We start from the raw sequence: 12,500 nt of genomic DNA on the forward strand, positions 1-12,500 counted from the left end.
GGCTCCTGGAAGGTGAAATGCTTTCTCCAGATCTAGGAAGCAAGGCAGTTGGTAAAGGCAGGGGTGAGAGTGTGATCAGAGGCTGGACAGGCTGGGCATTAGCCAAAACCCTGCATCCATCAGAAAGCCCATCCAGACAGGCCAATCTCTGAACCCTCAGGACCACTGGCAACGTGGCAGCTCAATGCACCATCAGAGGGTGGGCAGGGAGTGCCATGCAGCATCCAGTGCTGGGCTTTGTCTAAGGCAGAGATTTTCAACCTCTCATCTCATGGCACACTGACAAGGCACTAAAATTGCCAAGGCACACCATCAGGTTTTTGACAATTGACAAAGCACACCATGCTGCCAGTGGGAGGCTCATATCTCCCGTTGGCCCTACTAATAAATGACCTTCCCCCAAATTTCTGTGGCACATCTGTGGACCACACATGGCACACCAATGTGCCGTGGCACAGTGGTTGAAAATGGTCTAAGGCCTCCAGTAGCCCGGTGCTGACATGAAGTATAAGTGCCCTCCTCCCCAAACAGTTCTTCACTACTGCTGGCTTCAGCTTCTCCACTGGTCTCCTCAAGTTCCCTACTGTAGGGGGAAGCATACATCCCATTTGTTCCTGTTCCAGAAAACTCAGAACTAGCTGCCTGATGAGGTTGTGATCTTGGGCTGTTACAAAGTGGCCGTGGGAGACCAAACTGAGCATACACAAAAAAGACTTGAGCATTTGAGGGGGGAGGGACCCACTGCCATCGCATGTAAGCAATGGAGAGTCAGCACGAGGCAGACAGAGACAGACTGGTGCGTGTGCGCCTTTGCTTTCTCTCATGTGCTAGGCAGGATGTGGTTGCCTTGTCTCTTCTAACCAATGTTCTGGGTCTCTGCAGTCCTGACTAGTTCCCACTCTCAGGCTGGGTTGATGCTCCCAGCAAAGGGAACGGGGGGGGGGGGAGGAATGAGAGTATAGGGCAGAGCTGACCCAGAAAGGAAGATCTTTCAGTCTTTTTTTCAGCAAGGGGGGAGCAATTACCCCAAACTTCACATATGCAGGGGGTCACGGTAATATTGACAAATCATGCCCTCCAGCAGTGGAGGTGCTAAATGAACATTCACCCCTGGGTATTTCAGAGCCTGATAAGATCCAGCTAATCCAACTGGCAGTCTCCCAAGTGGGGCAGAAAACCCACAAGCAGGGCATGAAAGCAAGAACCCCTCCCCACTGTTGCCCTCAGCAACTGGTATTTTTGTAATGGGTGTTGATATTATTAACACGTGGTGCAAGGCCCATCTACACTATAACATTTTCAAACAGACGTTTCCAATGCTGGTTTTTCCATGAGGCCTCACCCACCCCCCACCTTAAAACATAACTTCATTTGTTCACATCCAACCCATCTTCAACCATCTTTCCCCGTTTCAGTGGTAAGACTGTTAAAGGAAAAGAGTGTGCCTTCTCTCTGCCTTTCCTTATGCTCATGAAACTGTAAAATGCTACATACAGGTTCCTGCACTAGCCACAATAAATTTCAAAGCTTAGGCTTAAAAAGCCTTTCTTGTACCTGTAATTCAAATGTATAAACTAAATTTGCTAGAATAAATGTTCAACCGGAAATGAGCACTACTCCGTCTTAATGATCCTCATGTATGCACACAAACAGCACAGTGCCCCAAAGCACTTTTAAATGTCATGCGCAACAGGCTCAACAACAGTTCTGACATTTTTTCAGCTGTCATGGCCCACCCAACCTGCCCCCAAACTGTAACACAGTGAAGCTTTTTTGTTCGCTCTCCCTACGGCCATAGCACAAACATCCAGAAGTCTTGGGTCAGAGCCACAAAAGCTTGGAAATTAACCATTCCTAGCACAGATGGATGTGCCTGCTGTGTGTTACGGAGAGGATGCAGGAGGAAGCCAAACCTACAAGTGCAATAATGTAACATAGGCCACTGTTCAAGATGCTGGTTTGAATCAGGGGCTACATACCTGCTCTGCATGTACAACATCCAAGGTTCAATGTCTGATACCTCCTGGTAGAGTTGGGAAATATCTCTGCCAGGCAGTATACATAGTACTGGCCACGATGGATCACTGGCACTCAACATAAGACGCCTTCATTATCTACCTGGCCTCAGACTTGGGGACAATCTTTCCCTAAATCAATCATCCTGCCACCCTCGTACATCAAATGAGGCCCTGCTTCAGTTACTACCTATTCCTGCAATAGAAACATCTGCTGCAAGAAGCAGGGCCTATATGGCCATCGCCCCAAGATTGTGGGGACAGCCTCGCTCTGGAAGAGGAGTTCTCTGCTTGCATTGCAGGACCGCAACAAAAGAAAAGGTTCCTTTTTCTTTTGCCACTACTACTACATTCTGAACCCACTCCTTCATCTGAGAAACTCAGTGACTGTAGTGTATATGGGTGCCTTGCATTTTATTTTCATACCTCTCTGAAATGGGCCAGGCTGAGTGGAAGCAACAGATCCAGGGACACCCTGTGAGCTTCAAAGTTGAGCAGAGATTTGAACCCAGGTCCCCTCCATCCAAATCAAACACTGTCTAACACCTACACCACACCAGCTTCCCCTTTTATCAGGCTTTGAAACACTTCTTTCCAAAGCAACTTTCTGACTTGGCTTGTGCATTTTCTAGTATTATATTTTTATTCTGTTTTATCATTTTTTACAGGATTCATAGTTTTATCTTCATTTTCTCTGCTGTTATTGAACATGTGCTCTAAAAGGGGTCATGTATATATAGGAAGGGAGATCAGGGCAAACCTTGTGTCACAGAGGAAGGCAGCCACCTCTGTTCCCATCCCAAGAAGCACATGCAATTCTGAACTTGCAGGAAGTGACAAGAAAAATGGTAAAATTCTGAACATAAACCAAAATCTAGTTGCAAAAAAGTGTTACCCACCAAACACATCCTGCCTGGCTGTGGCTAGCCCTGCAGTGCAACAGAAAAAGGAGAGCGCATGAGGCAGAGGGCTTTCAGATCCTATCAGCTCCAGTTGAAACCATCAGAAAAAATGAATTACCATTCAGAAGACATTTGTCAAGGTTCCTTCAGTTCCATTTTGAGCTCAATGATATCCTGGGCTCCTGGAATTGTTCCAGAATTGTACACAACTCATGCTCATCTTAAAATTTGCCTCAAATGTCTTTGAACATGCTTATGAATTCCATCTCAAAATTAACAAAAAAGCTACACAAAACCCCTGCAGTTGTGTTGCTGCAATGAACAATCAATAGGAGAAATGGACAGAAGATGATCAAAGCTCATGTGTAAAACCCCTGCAACATTCACAGTGCAAATTCACATCTGCAATATAAAGCAAAATCTAGCTGCAAAATCCTCCTTCAGAGCAGCATACCACTGAATATCAAACAGGGAGAGTGCTCTGGGCTTTTGGTTGGCCACAGTGCAGATCAGAATGCCAAGACTTGAACCTTTGGCCTGATCCAGCATTGTACATTTCTGTTCTCAAGAACACACAAACAAGTGTACAGTGCTTGCTGTGTATCTCAGAACAGGAAGAGGCACAGAGAATAACAGCTACAGATCTGAGAAGTGGGAAGCAGCCTCCATTAAACAGTAATAAAGATTATAAGCTGGCTCCTCAAGAGAGATTACCAAGGGGGTCAGCAAGTGCAGTACTGTACTGGGTACTCAAACTTATCTCTAGAGAGAAGAGCAAGTAGGGGAGAGGCATTTACCATTTCGCTTAATACCACAAGTAGCAAGCACTTGATAAGTGTAAGAAACAAATGAGTTTTAAACCCACAAAACGCAGAACATTTCTTTTAATCAAGTTCCTTCCTACTCATCTCTGGAATTCCTCATGACTGCAAAGTAGAAAAGTGGCCAACAGCATCTGTAGGCACTGATCAAGATGTTCAAAGCGCTCTTTTGCTATCACAGCACGTCCCAAAGACCACCTTGCTTTGAGCAGAGGATTGAGGAGACAAAACAGCTCCATCAGAGAAGCCAATTGAAGAGCATTGCATGAAATGTTCTTGCTCGTTGAAGGTTAACTTTCTTTCACTGGTCTTTCCACTTTGGTTGTAGGGGTTTTTGATGCTTATGGTTTTCATCCATTTCTGTGAACGGCTCTGCAAAGTTCACCTGAAAAGTGATCAGTCAATCCAGACTCTTGCCTCACACAAGGGCCAATCAAATGCTCCCAGGAGCCAGAGAGCAAGGTGCCTCCCAGCAACTGGTATTCTGGCACACTGCCTCTGAACCCACAGTATTCATGGCTAACAGAACCTCCATGTTCAGAGACAGGATGTCACTTAAGGCTAGTTTTGAAAACCAACTTTGTAAAGGCCTGTTCTGTTAGGGACTCACAACCATATCCTGCCAAGCCCCTCCAACTCACCACCAAGCCTCATCGTCCGCCCATCATTATCCTGGCACTTCCCTCTGGTGATTGATGAACCAATTAATATAGTGATTGATAGCCATATTTTCTTATAACACTGTAACTGCCTCATGAGGGCTAGAAACTTGGTTCTGCTTTAGAGCAAGACAGATGCTTCATGGCTCCATACCTCACATCACAGTCATTCTTCTGATATGGTTTTCTGTAAGATAGTGAATTACCACCAGAAGGTGAAAACCAAACCATCCCACTAGTCAAGAGCTCAAAGTTTCCGCTTCAACCACTATTTCTTGCTTTCTAAACGAACTGCACATTCATTTCATCAGATATGATGCTCTGGTAAACTCTGAAAGCCACAGCGAAGGATGATTGAATAACATTATGTTGCCTAGGTGATGAGGGGAAAAGTAAGAGGAAAGGTTGAGTTGCAGTTTCATTGGAGAAGCCAAGAGATTCCCTCCATTCTCAGTTGTGCTGCAGAACTGTCCATCCACCCACTCCCTAAACCTGTCCTCTTTAAGACACACTCTGGACACAAAAATGGAAGGAAAAAAATGACTTGAGGTCACAATGACTCAGTTACTGAGGCTGAAAGAGCATTTTCTACTCCAGCACTGTACTCACCAATAAAATAAAAAAAATCAAGGTCAGGTGTATGAAGTCCTGAATTGTTGTACCATGACCAGAGAGCCCCCACCCCGTTCCAGCCACCTGCAGGACACACACCCCTACCCACTGAGAGGAGCACTTCCTCTTTGCAAAGCAGAACAGGGGAAGCTCTTAGAATGATGTTAACATGAACTCACTGAATATGGGAGTGAAGTAGATGAAACTTTCTTAGTGAAATTGCTTGCCACTTCAGGAGAAGGCATAAACTGGATAGAGACCATATAACTGGAAAAGGTGAACTCAACTCCACTCCTTTGCCACCTCTTTTTGCATACCTCTCCAGCTATTTGCCTGGCTAGGAAAAGAATTTCCTCCTCACCGCCCACAGCACCACAGTCCCAATCCAATCTATGGATACCCCAAAAACTACTTTTAAAAGAAACTTAAAAAGGAAGGAGATCTGATCACGGATCTCGTGCAGTACTAGAGTAAATACCACAGAATAAAGAAACCTTCCAGAATAACTCTGGTTTGGGGTTAGTTTCATCACTTGGTTTCCAGGCCCAATTCAAAGAGCTGGCTTTGACCTTTAAAGCCCTTAGCAGTCTGGGACCACATTGCTCCCACCTGAACCTACCATTCACACAGACCATTGCTGGAGGCTCTGCATCACACACGCAGTTGGGGGTTGGATACCTAGACAGGGTAGGACAGATACCTAGACAAGGCAGGGCCTTCCAAGGTGTGGCACCAAGGCTGTAGGACTCCTTCCCGACAGCGGTTCATCTGGCTCTCTCTTCATTAAGATTCAGGTTGCAAAGTAAGGATACTGTATCTGGGCAAACTAAGCAATTTATTGCTATTGGATGTTCCTTCTGCTCTTTTGTCACTGCTGCAAATGCACCAGGTGGCTGAAGAAAGTCACTCATGTCGACATATCTTTAAGTCTACAAGGGTAATGTCTACAAAGCACTCTGCATGTTTGAAAGAGAAACGCTAAATATGCCTATACTACATATTTAAGCAAGTTACCGAAAACAAAAAGCAAGGATCCAAAAGCTGGTTAGTGCAGAGCCCAAGAGACTGAGCTACAATTCAGGAACTGACCTCTGCCACAAGTTCACTAGGTAGCCTTACACAAACCACAATCTCACCCTCAAACCTTCTCCAATATAGGAACCATATTTACCCACCTTGTAAGGTTGTTGCAAAGAACACAAGGTATTATATTATATGTAGCCCTCTGAATGCTCAAAATATGTAAAATGTTAGGTACCAAGCCTACACTTAAAATGTAAACCAATTTCAACTTTCTTTCCTACTGAATGGCACAGGGATTTGTAACTTTCTGTGGGGGCAGACAGACTAGTAATCCAGCTTCTCAGCATCCGCCTAAATCTGCAGTTTTAAGGGTTAAGAATGTAAGAGTGGCTGTGTAGGATCAGAACATGGTTCTGTAACTCAGAATCAGGTTTCCTAAAGTGGCCAACCAGATACCTTCTTTGAAAGAAAGCCAAAGAAAGCTATTACCACCAGCTTCATCAAACCTATTCAAATTTGTAGTAGAGATATTTCTATACCTCTTACTATAACTTCTATACAAAAAGCAAACTATTCTAAATTCTGACACCTCTTCCAAACCTATGCAGTTGTGCAAATAAAGTAAATGTCTGCAGGTGTGATAAATTTTGCACACAATCCAAATCTCTGAATGTGGGTTGGTAGATTTTTTAAGGGGGGTCAGTGCATACAAAGTGCCAAATTATAGCATGCCACAAGCAGGTGGAGGAGCCATCTGCTAAGAGACAGTAGTTCTCAAACCTTTTAGCATCGGGACCCACTTTTTAGAATGCCAATCTGTCGGGACCCACTGGAAGTGATGTCATTAACCTGGTAGTGATGTCATGGCCAGAAGTGACATCATCAAGCAGGAAAATTTTAACACCTACCATACAACAAAATCAAATCTAACTAAGGGCACAATCCTAACCAGGTCTACTCAGAAGTAAGTCCTATTTTGTTCAATGGGGCTTACTCTCAGAAAAGTGTGGTTAGGATTGCAGCCTAAGTAAATTAAAAGTTTACAATAAGTATAAGTTTTAAAAAATATTTAAAATAAAGAACTCTCCTAACCCTCCCAAGCAGTTGCTAATCTGTTTAAAAAATATAATAAAAATAAAATACACATTGAAATGAAATGAACGGGGACCCACCTGCAATTGGCTCACAACTCACCTAGTGGGTCCTGACCCACAGTTTGAGAAACACTGTGCTAAGAGATGCCTGCCTGGTCAAACGGAAGCAGGTTTCAAACAAATTCCCACTCCTTGCATGCTCCCCCTCCCCCCCAGTCCCTGCTTTGAAAACTGCTTCTTTAGTGATTTTGCAGAAGCCCACCATGGCTCTTCCGGGAAAAATATAGAATTTGAGGGCAAACTGCTCAAAAGAGAGCTCATTCACCATTACCACCATTCCCCTGAAATGCACTATCACAGAGAGAGTGTCGAGTGCATTCTAGCTGCAACTTCTGTGTTTGTGTGGCAATGGCGGCCCTTACACGAACTGACAACATATCCTAGAACCCACCCTCTCAAGTTCCACAGAAGACTTGCACAAATTCCTTGAGAGAGAAAGCCACGCAGGAAGGGTGCAAAAAGGGAACTTCAAGAACTTTGCTCTTTGTCAGTGTTTTGCAACCAGTGGTACTGCCCAGTAAGGCAGGAGGTACTAGGCCTCACTGCCATTGCAGCCACATGGCACTGCCCCACCTGGCCCTGTTATCACTGTGCATGATGTGGCTGTGCAGCAGCCTGACCCTTCAAAAGGGCAAGGTCCAGGTTAAGGGGGTGCAGAGCAGAGGAGAGTTCAGAAAGCAGAAGCAAGTGAAAAATCCCCTTCCTCGCTGCAGGGACAACTATGAAGCAAGTCACACACTTCTGTGCACAGTCACCCCTGCTGGAACTTGCAAAAGTGGTATCCACAAAAAAATAGCACTTGGAAAAAACAATACTTCCTGAGCCCTTTAAAAAAAAAAAGAGGTTGAAAAACTCTGCTCTAGTTCTGAAGCTCTCCAAGCATAAGAACATGGGAGTCCCCCAAAGACTGTAAAGAGTGGTCTGAAAGAAGATACTAGAAGAGATAACAGTGAAAGGCAGGACAGACAGACAGAGAGGGAGAGGGTGGAGAGAGGAGAAACTTTTTTTTAAGGCAGTCTCCAAACTTTTCAGCCAGAGGGCTGCATCAAATATCTGGCATGGTGTCGAGGGCCGGAAAAAAAATTTAAATAAAATTTAAATAAATACAGTAGAGATGGAACTTAGATGAATGTATAAATGGGCTCAAATTTCCAGGATTTCTCCAAGCACCACCACAGAAATAAAGCAGACACTTAAATGAACTCCCATTCCCCTACACCACGGGTGCCCAAACCCCGACCCTGGGGTTGCCCTCAAGGCCTCTCAGTGCGGCCCTTAGGGAGCCCCCAGTCTCCAATGAGCCTCCGGCCCTCCGGTGATTTGTTGGAGCCTGCACTAGCCCGATGCAACTGCTCTCAGCATGCGGGTGACTGTTTGACCTCTCACGTGAGCTGTGGGATGAGGGCTTGCTCCACTGCTTGCTGTTTCACATCTGTGATGCAGCAGCAGCAGCAAAGGAAAGGCCAGCCTTGCTTTGTGCAAGGCCCTTTATAGGCCTTGAGCTATTGCAAAACCTTCATTCATTCATATAAGTTCATCTTTAATATATTCATTTATATAAACTTATGCAAATTTATTCAAATTTTAAATGTAAATTAATTCTTTTTTTCCCCCCGGCCCCCGACAGTGTCAGAAAGATGATGTGGCCCTCCAGCCAAAAGCTTTGTACACCCCTGCCCTACACCATAAACAGCTTACTTAAATGCGCAGGAGTAAATACCTCAGAACCAGCACATCACAGGAAACACCTGGAGTGTGTTCTGTGGGGTAGGCAGGCCTTCCTGACCCTCAGAAAGCCTCCCAGGGTCTTCAGATGATACATAAAGTTACTTCTGGTTTTTCAGGAAAACCAGGAAGTGATGTTTTTAGACCTTAAGAAGGTGCACGCAGCCTCCTTGGCCCTCAGAACAACCCTGGACGCGACCAGAGCACAGTTCCAGTGGTGTTCAGTCGTAAGCCAGAGGCTGGTTACAGGCCGGACAGAGGCTGGCCACGGGCTGCATCTGGCCCCCGGGTCAGGGTTTGGAGACCCGTTTTTAAGGCATGGGAATTAAACAAAAAAATTATCTCTAAGTAGGGAAAGTGAAAGAGGGGAGAAAGACAGACACAGAAAGGGAGAGGACAGGATCTAACATTGCTCAAGTGCTAAAAATTTCATGCTGCTTTCTTTTCCTGTATCAACCGATTTCTAACATCTGAAGCACAGACCTAGGAAATAGCAGGTTGTCACAAATTTTAAATACATATTTTCTAGCTCTAAGACTGCTGCCTAAAGATATATTGACTGTCTCCTGGAGTTGGATGGAACCAAAACACCACCGTGTCAAACACATAGATATAAGACCATCATCAAGTCTGCAGAAATCAACCAATGAAACCAAAGTCACAACATGCCTCAAGCAGATGACAAGGTGGACAGCAAGTGAAGATGCTTTCAGAGAAATGTGGGGCTTGCTTTTAAGGGCTTGTATGCATGCAAATACACTTGTATGCTAACACATGGGGTTTCTTTTTTATATAGACACTTCTGAGCATTCAAGGTGATATACAGATCAACCCAAATACCAAAACTCACCATGAAACACCTACCAGCTGCCCAATGAACACAAGGTAAAAATATAATACAAGTAGAGAAATGAAGACTAAAAACACTAAAAGCATCTCAAGTATCTCAAGCCAGAAGTTTTCCAATTATCCCAGCAAGATCCATCACAAGGATGAAATTAGCATAGTATGTGCCCAATGACAAAAAAAAGTGAGTGAGAAATAGGATGCAAAGGGGCCTTATGAGAGACCCCAAGGTAAAGAGGGGGGAATCTTAGTAAAGCTTCTCGAGAGAACAATAGAAGACAGATCACGTGGTGACATTTACTCCTCCCAGGCAGTAAGAAGCACCTCAATGAGGCAGAATTGGGAGGGAAGGTAGGAGATGAAAAGTACAGCATCTGGAAACCCAAAATCCTGTATGAGGGTGGAACTCTGGGTTTATTTGCAGCAGCATAAAAGGGTGATTACAATCACACACACCTTGCATTTTACTTCCAGGTCAATCCAAGGCCCACTTTACCATTGATTACACAGGCCAACACACATTTTGCTTCCTTAAACGTTACACCAATTCCTGGGTATATTTGAGGTACTGATTCCAAAAATGGCATCCATTTTACCCTATCACGTCTAGTTTTGGAGATATAGCCTCATTAGTGAATGGTTCAAGCAGCTTCCTCATGAGGAAGCCTACACCATGGCTTCCTGAGGAAGCTGCTTGAACCATTCACTAATGAGGCTATACTATATCTCTAAAACTAGATGTGATAGGGCAAAATGGATGCCATTTTTGGAATCAGCAACCCAAATTCATATCAAACCACCATAAAGTTTGGGAAAACTTTTCTGACCCTCAATTTTGTAGGCCTGTGTTATTAAATAGATCAAGTATGGGGTGGGGGCAGCAAGGTGTTTGCCCCTCTTTTAGCAAGCTCCATCCAACTCCCAGTTAACTTCTCTCCAGACAGCTGTGAGAAGGTGTCTGCCTGCCTACACACAAGAGCAGGTGCACACAATAACCTGGGCTTGAAGACTGCATGGGTGAGCAAGAGAGAAACCAATTATTGCCTACAAAGGATATCAATGGCTACGTGCTACCAAGAGGACACCTCTCATGTTTGTGTGCTACCTACAGAAACAGAGGGGAGCATACCTATGAAAACCAGCTGCTGAGAAGAAACAGTAGAAGTGGATTATTTGCCTATATGTCCCACTGGTGGGCTTCTCAGTGGCATCTGCCTGGCCACTGTGGGAAACAACAGGAAGCTGGCTAGAAGGGCTTCTGTTCTCACCCAGCAGGGCTATTCTTGTGCTCTGAAGGCCAGTCTCTCCAAAAATGCACAAGACAGTCCTACTCATAAGGAGGTCATAGCTCCACAAACACGAACACAGCCATAAAGGGGCCCTACATGAACCTACCTTCTCTCTTATCCACACACCCCCAAAAAAGAGAGTGGAGAGAAAAACTTGTATCAGTTCCTTGAAATGCATCAATTGTTAGGCCTTTTGACAGAGAAAGATGCACCCGCTACGCTTTACAAGAAGATGCAGGTGACAGGGCCCCTGGGACCCTCTTGCCTTGTGGAGGAGCCTGACAGACCTATGAGGCACCTCCCAAACAGATTAACCACAGCTCTTCAGGGCTGTACATCAGTGGAGGGGGGGGAAGCAAGACTGAGCAGGGGGGGCTGCAATTTCCTGCCTCAGTTTTTAAAAAAGGCCTCTTGACATTTCCTGTGGTTTAGGGTAGGGAGGGAAAAGATAGCAAACCGGTCATGTGATTCTCTCTTCAAGTGGGAGGGAGCGTACGGTGGGCTGGGTCTGGGGAGGCGGCTATATATGCGCCAGCCGAAGTCACCTCCATCTCTCTGCTTCAGCCGGCGACCGACCCCCTGGTCTGAGAGATTACAACCACGCAAGCAAGAGGTAGTGTGCTATTATCTCTATGGGCTTTTAGGACCCCCTGGGTTGGGGATAGCAGGATCACATGGCTGGGTCCCCCAAACCAGAACCAGTTCAGAGCACTGAATTGGGAAAGATTTGTCTAACTAGGGCTAGGAGTTAAAAAAATTATTTGACCAAGACAGCAGGACACAGAGTGTTGGACGTGTGTTGTAATCTAAGATTTCTAATACCAGAGTAGCAGAGAAACAAGAGTATAAGATCAAGGCGCAGGGGAGAAGATGGTAACTATGAATGAAGCCAGAACTAGGTTCTTTTACTCTTGTTAGAATTACAAGGCACATGTTTTAAAAGAGGCATGGAAAAGGGGTGAATTTTCAGTTTCTAGGCTGTTAAATTGTCACCCCACCCCAACTATGCTTAGAACGGGAAGTAAGAATGGAGAAGTTACACTGATCACATGGGCAGCTTATGCAAGGGGAAACATGGCGGTTGGACAGCCAGTGGGTGCAGACTCATGCTTATTCAGGCACACTGCTTGCCCTCTACTATTTGCATACTTTTTTTTTTTCAAACTCATTCAACAGTATTTGCCAAAGAAGACTGTTTTCCCTTTAACATTCTTCCTCTCTCCTGTTTCAGGACAAAACTCTTCTATGAAGAAGAATGTGGAGTTTGGGGTACATCAATTCTGCACCATTCCCACAGTGGGCCGCTGCTGAAACATGGCTGAACTGGTGGTATCACTGATGCGGGAGGCCCACACTCACCTGCCTTCATGAACCCTGTTTTAAAGACAAGTGCCAGGATCAAGATGGCTGGTAAGGTAAAAATCAGGAAAACACAAGATTCTTTCTCAACTTCT

This window comes from Tiliqua scincoides, chromosome 5 (assembly GCF_035046505.1).
Source record: "Tiliqua scincoides isolate rTilSci1 chromosome 5, rTilSci1.hap2, whole genome shotgun sequence".
Lineage (NCBI taxonomy): Eukaryota > Metazoa > Chordata > Lepidosauria > Squamata > Scincidae > Tiliqua > Tiliqua scincoides.